Source organism: Quercus suber, unplaced genomic scaffold (assembly GCF_002906115.3).
Source record: "Quercus suber isolate HL8 unplaced genomic scaffold, Cork oak 2.0 scaffold_318, whole genome shotgun sequence".
NCBI lineage: Eukaryota > Viridiplantae > Streptophyta > Magnoliopsida > Fagales > Fagaceae > Quercus > Quercus suber.
In genome coordinates, this window is record NW_027069773.1 from 468,198 (window position 1) to 477,863 (window position 9,666).

Here is a 9,666-nt window from a genome sequence, read left to right on the forward strand (position 1 = left end):
AACTGAATTAAAATCATGGGAAAGGTAAATGCTATTCATAATTTATTCACTCTCTTTTTTACTCATTCCTCCCAATATTTCTAGGCAAAATGAAAATGAAAAGAAAAATTGTAGTAGTAAAGCCAGGCCCACCAAACTATAGCTCTACATCTACGAACCTACAATACTACTATTACTATACCATCTTTTCGTCTCTCTCAAGATTTCCCAAAATTTTGAACCAAAAATATCACTTCCCGTACCCAAACTCACATATGAATCTCTCACTCTACACCAGACAAACAAAACCCAATTTCAAAATTTTCACTTTCCCACTAAAACATAACGTCTGTTATCATATCGCCATTAACATAAACCCCTATCTTCTATCTCCATCAAATGGCAAACGAAAACCGTTATCTCCCTCACTATAAACACTCCCAAACTATCTCTCACACTCTTTGCAAATTTTCTCTCCCACCTTTCCCGTCATTTTCTCGAGAAAAAGAAATTAGCGGGAAAGAAAGCAAAAATGCGTGAGATTATTCACGTCCAGGGAGGCCACTGTGGGAACCAGATAAGTATGAAGTTTTGGAAGGTGGTGTGCACAGAGCATGGGATCGATCCGATGGGTCGGTACATCCGGGACACAGATTTGCAACTAGAGCGGGTCAACATGTACTACAACGAGGCTAGCTGTGGTAGGTTTGTACCACGCACGATGCTTATGGATCTAGAGCCTAGGACTATGGATAGTCTCAAATCCAGCCCGTACAGCCAAATTTTCTGACTCGATAACTTTGTGTTCGGGCAATCGGGAGTGGGTAACAACTGGGCCAAGGGACACTATACTAAGGAAGTTGAGCTCATTGACTTGGTTCTCGATGTTGTAAGGAAAGAGGCTGAGATTTATGACTGCTTGCAAGGTATGTAATCTTGGATTTGCTCGTGTTTTCATTTATCCATCGGTTTAGGTTCTGTTTGTTTCCCAGGAAAATGAGTGAAAGTGTGTTTTTACTACTGTTTCTTTTTTAGATTTTCATTTTCCTTTTGATTTGTGTTGTTGGTACAAGGGCAGTGACAATTTTGTTTGGAATATGCTTGGTTCTTGGGAAAATGAGGGGAAAAAGTGTATTATTGTCTGTTTTAAATTTTTATTTTCAATTCGAGCTCTGATCCCTTCTCTCACACTGGAACTTTTTCAGAGTGAAATTTTGCAGGTTTGGAACCTATTCGTTTCTCGGGAAAATGATTGAAAAAGTGCATTATTATCTGATTTCTATTTTCATATATATATATATATATATATATATATTTTTAAAAATATATATTTATATAAATCTAATATAAGCTATGTGGGATTTGAATTGAAATGTAGGGTTTCAGGTATGCCATTTTTTAGGGGGTGGGGCAAGGTCAGGAATGGGGACCCTACTGATATTAAAGATAAGGGAGGAGTATCCTGATCGTATGATGCTCACCTTCCCCTAAGGTCTTCGACATTGTAATTGAGCCTTACAACGCCACCCTTTCCGTCCACTAGCTCGTTGAGAATGCTGATGAGTGCATGGTACTCAATAACGAAGCCCTTTATGATATCTGCTTTCGCACCCTCAAGCTCACCACCCCTAGCTCTAAGTTCTCATTTCCCTTCTATACATTACAATTTACATTGCATTTTAGCTTAATACTGATAGCATTTGTGTTGAATTGTGTTGGTGTATGAGATTGCTATTACTTTTTATTGCTAAAATGTTTGGCCCATGGGTCTTAGCTTCAGTGCCCTGCCCAAGGGCTGGCGTAGCTTAGTTAACTTCCATTTTTGTTTAAGTGACTCAAATGATTGTGATAGGCTTGCTTTGGTGTGACATAGTTTTTCTCCATATTGTGTTAGAGAAGTTTCTATCCACTTTTTATCAATATGAGATGATTTGTACAACTATTAAATAGGCCATCTGATTAGAATTACATGTGGGTAATATTTTGAATCATCACATAGCATTTTGGAGGAGAATTTTAGTTGCAATTTTTTGTTTCATCTATGTTTTCTCGGTTGGTCTTGTCTATGGTGTTAAGCTTTGGTTGTTTGGTTAAAAGGAGGTTTTGGAGTTTCAGATTCTATGCAGAATTAGACACACTTGGTTGCAATAGACAACCAAATCTTGCAATAGTTCATAGATTATGATTCTCTATTTCTGAATGGGGACATTCCCAGATTCAAGGTAGGGATATTGTTATTGTCCAATTTTCAATTTGTCTTGGATGGACTGCTCTGGTCATGTGATTCAGATTCTTTTCTTTGTCCTTGGTGCACATAAACATTTGTTATATCACATGGGTCTTATTTCCTAGAGCTTTTAGACCAAGGGAGAAAGTAATTTATGTTGCATTTGTTTCATTGTTAATTTAGTATGCTTGGGCTACTACATTGAGTTTTTAAAGTTTAAAAACAATGATCTATGACTTGTCTGTGTGAGTCATATTAATTTAATTACAATAGTTAGTGAAAGAAAGGTTGAATTGTTACATGCTTTGACCTTGCCTATGTTCCTTACTTCTATCTGCCAGTAACAAAAATTTATTTATGATTTATTCTATGAATTGAAAAACTGCCAATAAACTAGCACCAGGATCTCTTCTTTTCTGATTTGTTCACCTTGATGCAAGATAACCTAGCTGATTATTGCCTTCGTTTTTCCTGGGAACAAACCAATTATGTTTGTGTGATTAGTTGGGTATTTGAACCATCTCATTTCTGCTACCATGAGTGGTGTCACATGTTGCCTTCGCTTCCTAGGTTAGCTAAACTCCAACCTTCGCAAGTTAACTGTAAACCTAATTCCAATCCCACGGCTTCACTTCTTCATGGTTGGCTTAGCTCCTCTCACATCTCATGGTTCCCAGCAATATTGGGCTCTGACAATCCGTGAGCTCTCAGCAAATGTGGGATTCTAAGAATATGATGTGTGCAACTGATCCTTGACATGGCCAATACCTTACAGCATCAGCCATGTTCTATGGCAAGATGAGCACAAAAGAGGTTGATGAGCAGATGATAAATGTGCAAAACAAGAACTTGTCCTACTTTGTGGAGTGGATACCTCACAATGTGAAATCCATTGTTTATGACATCCCTCTCATTGGACTGAAGATGGCTTCCACATTTATTGGCAACTCCACACCAACAAGAAATGTTTAAGAGGGCAAGTGAGTAATTCACAACTATGTTCCGCAGGAGGGCTTTCTTGCATTAGTACACTAGGGAGGGGATGGACGAGATGGAGTTCACTGAGGCTGAGAGTAACATGAATGACCTGGTTTCTGAGAACCAGCTATGAAAAAACTGATTTGGTGAAAACTGATTTCTCAGATTCATTGATTTGAGTAAGATCCCTATATATAGAAGCAAAGCAAAACAAGCAAATATGCTTTTTAACTAACTTAAAAAACTAAACCACATAGAAATAGTAAATAACTAACCAAAACACGTGTGTGTGACTAAAGCTAATTAACTCTAATAACAAAACTACAGGTCGTTCACTATACAAGCATGGACTAAACTACACCGCCATTTAAGTAGACTTAGATGCAAGCTTGATTCATCTATCTCTAGAGCTCGATGCTTAATTCCTTGAGGATTGAGCTGTTTGTTCTTCACTAGTTGAGTCTTTAAGCTTTGCACTAGCTGCACTGACTGAGTTTTTGAGCTATTTTGGTACAATAGCTTCACTTCCTTCATTCCTTTGCCTTTGATACTCCCCCTCAAGATGGACTGAGGAATGATATATGTTAATCAGTCCCATCTTGGATACTAACTCAGGAAACTGCTTGTAACTCAAAGCTTTAGTCAACAAGTCTGCCAATTGACATTGTGTACTCAAATGATTCAACTTGATGACTTTAGCTAGAACCTTATCTCTCACAATATGACAATCGATTTCAATGTGTTTGGTCCTCTCATGAAATACTAGATTGGATCCTATTTGCAAGGTTGATTAACCATCACAAAATAACAAGTANGAAATGATTTTTAGTTTTGATATTTGGCTCAAATGGTTATGATTGGTAGGAATAATTGTATTTGGTGAGTGATTAGTTTCTCAGATCTTATTATTGTCAAATTAGATGCATTTATATTTTATGGTGATGACCTTAGTATTTCATTTTGAGTTTTGATTCCAGAGTCATGTGGATAAAACAAAGTACTTGAAGTAGTTGAGGTCTCAAAGGATATACATGATTCTAAAGAGAATTTACCATCTATCAATTTCAATGACAAGATTCTAAACTGCAAGTATAGGTGCACAATCCAAACTCTGTATGAGTAACAATGATTGTAGTTTGTGAACCAAATATGTTGGGGAGATTTTAATAGAACTTGAAATTTCACTTTTAACTCTTAATTACAATTGCATTTTTGGTCCATTCTATTGTTTTATATATTTATTTATTTTAAACTATTTTTGATAATAATATTATACTCAATCCATTTTTATTTAATCATCCTATTGTTTGAGACTTCCTGTTATAGAAAGCACACAATACTCTGCTTGAACACTCCAAAATCCCTATACTTTAAATAAAAATAAAATACACCTAAATATATTAATTGATTTAATCCCTATATCCCCAACGTATCATTGCTTAATTTTTTTTTAAAGAATCGACATATCACTGTGTGATCCATGTCCATATCAACCCCAAAATTTGCTTTTAAAGAATCAATTAATATATGCTTTTAAGACCCTTGATAGGAAAAAATTATATTCGTTTAATTAATTATTAGCTTTTAGTTTTATCTAAGTATAATATATTAAGTTGATTGTTTCCTAATTCATAAAATGATCCCGTGCATTGCGCTGGTTAAATGCTAGTATAAATAAAGTTGCACTCTAGGCTTTATCTATAAATTATATCCCAAGACTTTATTATATATGCAACTCCTTCATTAAAATATTTGTAGTAATACAAAGTCATGAATGTTGACCGCTACTTTGTAGATTACTGCATCTTAATTCTTGAGTACCCGGTTTAATCCTTTATGTTATTCAATATATATTTATGAAATCCAATTCCATAAATATATACTTTAGTAATTCCTTACTAAAGTGGTTGGGTCCAACACTTTGAATAACCAAACCCATTAAACTTATCTCAAGGGAATATTTTATATCTCCGTTAATAGACTATGAATTCCATCTTAAGAATATATGTTCCATTAACATTAAATGTAGTTGCCCAATATACTGAGGTTTTGATCGTTACTTATAGAACTCACTCCTGATATATCAAGGCAACCTACATCTCATGATCAAGTCCATTATTCTCTCAAGATTTAGAGTTGATGTAAATAGAAGTCGTGAGATTTATTATTCATTTAACAGTCATTAGGAGAATAATAAATCTCACAGCGGTCCAGTTCAATATGTCTTAACTCTTAATACATATCAACTAAAAGTCTCCACTTCCATGATCAAGACAAATCATCTTAGTTGATATGTTATAATCTTCGCAGATGAAATGCTCAATTTAATCACCGACTACGAACTAAAATTCTAAGTTTACAAAGAACTTGTGATTTACATCTTCTGTGACTTTTCACATAAATCACATACTATGCATCTCATAAACTAAGATAATGTCTCATTAGTTCATAAATAAATAGTCTCATATAATTAAACAACTTAATTATTCATGACATGCAAACCAATTGGATTTTAGGGCATAAACCCCAACAGTGGCTGCTGTGAAATGTTGGTTTTTCAAACAACTTGATGTAAATAATGCATTTCTCCATGGAGACTTACATGAGGAGGTCTACATGTCTCTTCCACTAGGCTTTCACAGCAAGGGGCAGCAATCAAAGTTACAAGTGGTTTGTAAGCTCAACAAATCTCTCTATGGTCTTAAAGATACATCTAGAATGTAGTTTTCTAAGTTTTCTACTGCGTTGATTGGTTTTGGATTTGTTCAATCCAAGGCAGACTACTCTCTATTCACTAGACAACAACGTGACTCTTTCATTGTGTTGTTGGTGTATGTTGATAATGTTCTAATTGCAACCAATGATAAAAAGCAGGCTAAGGAGTTTAAGGTTTTGTTAGATTAGAAATTTAAGTTGGAGGATTTAGGGGAATTGAAATATTTCCTTGGTTTGGAGGTGGCTAGAACAGCAAAGGGAATTTCCTTATGTCAAAGGAAATATGCCTTGGAGATATTAGAGGATGCTGGTTTACTTGGATGCAAACCTACTAAGGTTTCTACAAAGCAAACCTTGAAGCTCAGCAAGTATGAGGGTGAGCTGCTTGATGATCCAAGCCAGTTGAGAAGGCTTGTAGGCAGGCTACTTTACTTGACGATCACCAACTTGACATCACCTTTGCAGTGCACAAGTTGAGCCAATTTATGGCTGAGCCAAGGAAGCCCCATTTTGCAGCTTCTTTGAAGGTTTTGCATTACTTAAAGAATGAACCAGGGAAAGGTGTTTTCTTCTTTGCAAGTTTAGAACTCCATGTCAAAGGGTTTAGTGATTCAGATTAGGCATCTTGTCCTGATACAAAAAGGTCAATTACAGGGTATTGCATCTTTATTGGGGATTCATTAGTTTCTTGGAAGTCAAAGAAATAGCCAACTGTCTCAAGATTTTCAACTGAGGTAGAATATAGAGCCATGGCTATGTCAACATGTGAAATTGTGTGGATTCTTTACTTGTTATTTTGTGATGGTTAATCAACCTTGCAAATAGGATCCAATCTAGTATTTCATGAGAGGACCAAACACATTGAAATCGATTGTCATATTGTGAGAGATAAGGTTCTAGCTAAAGTCATCAAGTTGAATCATTTGAGTACACAATGTCAATTGGCAGACTTGTTGACTAAAGCTTTGAGTTACAAGCAGTTTCCTGAGTTAGTATCCAAGATGGGACTGATTAACATATATCATTCCTCAGTCCATCTTGAGGGGGAGTATCAAAGGCAAAGGAATGAAGGAAGTGAAGCTATTGTACCAAAATAGCTCAAAAACTCAGTCAGTGCAGCTAGTGCAAAGCTTAAAGACTCAACTAGTGAAGAACAAACAGCTCAATCCTCAAGGAATTAAGCATCGAGCTCTAGAGATAGATGAATCAAGCTTGCATCTAAGTCTACTTAAATGGCGGTGTAGTTTAGTCCATGCTTGTATAGTGAACGACCTGTAGTTTTGTTATTAGAGTTAATTAGCTTTAGTCACACACACGTGTTTTGGTTAGTTATTTACTATTTCTATGTGGTTTAGTTTTTTAAGTTAGTTAAAAAGCATATTTGCTTGTTTTGCTTTGCTTCTATATATAGGGATCTTACTCAAATCAATGAATCTGAGAAATCAGTTTTCACCAAATCAGTTTTTTCATAGCTGGTTCTCAGAAACCAGGTCATTCATGTTACTCTCAGCCTCAGTGAACTCCATCTCGTCCATCCCCTCCCTAGTGTACTAATGCAAGAAAGCCCTCCTGCGGAACATAGTTGTGAATTACTCACTTGCCCTCTTAAACATTTCTTGTTGGTGTGGAGTTGCCAATAAATGTGGAAGCCATCTTCAGTCCAATGAGAGGGATGTCATAAACAATGGATTTCACATTGTGAGGTATCCACTCCACAAAGTAGGACAAGTTCTTGTTTTGCACATTTATCATCTGCTCATCAACCTCTTTTGTGCTCATCTTGCCATAGAACATGGCTGATGCTGTAAGGTATTGGCCATGTCAAGGATCAGTTGCACACATCATATTCTTAGAATCCCACATTTGCTGAGAGCTCACGGATTGTCAGAGCCCAATATTGCTGGGAACCATGAGATGTGAGAGGAGCTAAGCCAACCATGAAGAAGTGAAGCCGTGGGATTGGAATTAGGTTTACAGTTAACTTGCGAAGGTTGGAGTTTAGCTAACCTAGGAAGCGAAGGCAACATGTGACACCACTCATGGTAGCAGAAATGAGATGGTTCAAATACCCAACTAATCACACAAACATAATTGGTTTGTTCCCAGGAAAAACGAAGGCAATAATCAGCTAGGTTATCTTGCATCAAGGTGAACAAATCAGAAAAGAAGAGATCCTGGTGCTAGTTTATTGGCAGTTTTTCAATTCATAGAATAAATCATAAATAAATTTTTGTTACTGGCAGATAGAAGTAAGGAACATAGGCAAGGTCAAAGCATGTAACAATTCAACCTTTCTTTCACTAACTATTGTAATTAAATTAATATGACTCACACAGACAAGTCATAGATCATTGTTTTTAAACTTTAAAAACTCAATGTAGTAGCCCAAGCATACTAAATTAACAATGAAACAAATGCAACATAAATTACTTTCTCCCTTGGTCTAAAAGCTCTAGGAAATAAGACCCATGTGATATAACAAATGTTTATGTGCACCAAGGACAAAGAAAAGAATCTGAATCACATGACCAGAGCAGTCCATCCAAGACAAATTGAAAATTGGACAATAACAATATCCCTACCTTGAATCTGGGAATGTCCCCATTCAGAAATAGAGAATCATAATCTATGAACTATTGCAAGATTTGGTTGTCTATTGCAACCAAGTGTGTCTAATTCTGCATAGAATCTGAAACTCCAAAACCTCCTTTTAACCAAACAACCAAAGCTTAACACCATAGACAAGACCAACCGAGAAAACATAGATGAAACAAAAAATTGCAACTAAAATTCTCCTCCAAAATGCTATGTGATGATTCAAAATATTACCCACATGTAATTCTAATCAGATGGCCTATTTAATAGTTGTACAAATCATCTCATATTGATAAAAAGTGGATAGAAACTTCTCTAACACAATATGGAGAAAAACTATGTCACACCAAAGCAAGCCTATCACAATCATTTGAGTCACTTAAACAAAAATGGAAGTTAACTAAGCTACGCCAGCCCTTGGGCAGGGCACTGAAGCTAAGACCCATGGGCCAAACATTTTAGCAATAAAAAGTAATAGCAATCTCATACACCAACACAATTCAACACAAATGCTATCAGTATTAAGCTAAAATGCAATGTAAATTGTAATGTATAGAAGGGAAATGAGAACTTAGAGCTAGGGGTGGTGAGCTTGAGGGTGCGAAAGCAGATATCATAAAGGGCTTCGTTATTGAGTACCATGCACTCATCAGCATTCTCAACGAGCTAGTGGACGGAAAGGGTGGCGTTGTAAGGCTCAATTACAATGTCGAAGACCTTAGGGGAAGGTGAGCATCATACGATCAGGATACTCCTCCCTTATCTTTAATATCAGTAGGGTCCCCATTCCTGACCTTGCCCCACCCCCTAAAAAATGGCATACCTGAAACCCTACATTTCAATTCAATGGAATCAAGTTTTTCATACGGTAAAAAGACCTAAAATAAATATCAATGCAACATTCAATCCTATTCTTATTTAATCCCAACAATTTCCTTAAGATTAGAAACAGAAGTACCCAAACCAAAATCAATATTTTTAGTGATTTCTGTAATCTAAAAAAACTAACAAAAACAAAACAAAAGCAAATATCTAAAACTAAGAAAACAAACATTTTGATAGAGAATCCAAAAACCCAAAACAAAAACGAATCAAATCTAAACCTACCCAACAAAAAAACTTAATTAAAGTAATGTTTTATACCCAAACCTACAAAATTGAGGAAAAAATTT

General features: G+C 35.9%; 2 pseudogenes; one reads left to right on the forward strand and one right to left on the reverse strand.

Annotated features, from left to right (window-relative positions):
- Positions 1-218: 218 nt before the first annotated feature.
- LOC112038235 (tubulin beta-2 chain-like) lies at positions 219-3,330 on the forward strand (annotated as a pseudogene).
- Positions 3,331-7,352: 4,022 nt separating this feature from the next.
- LOC136071491 (tubulin beta-3 chain-like) lies at positions 7,353-7,995 on the reverse strand (annotated as a pseudogene).
- Positions 7,996-9,666: the final 1,671 nt, after the last annotated feature.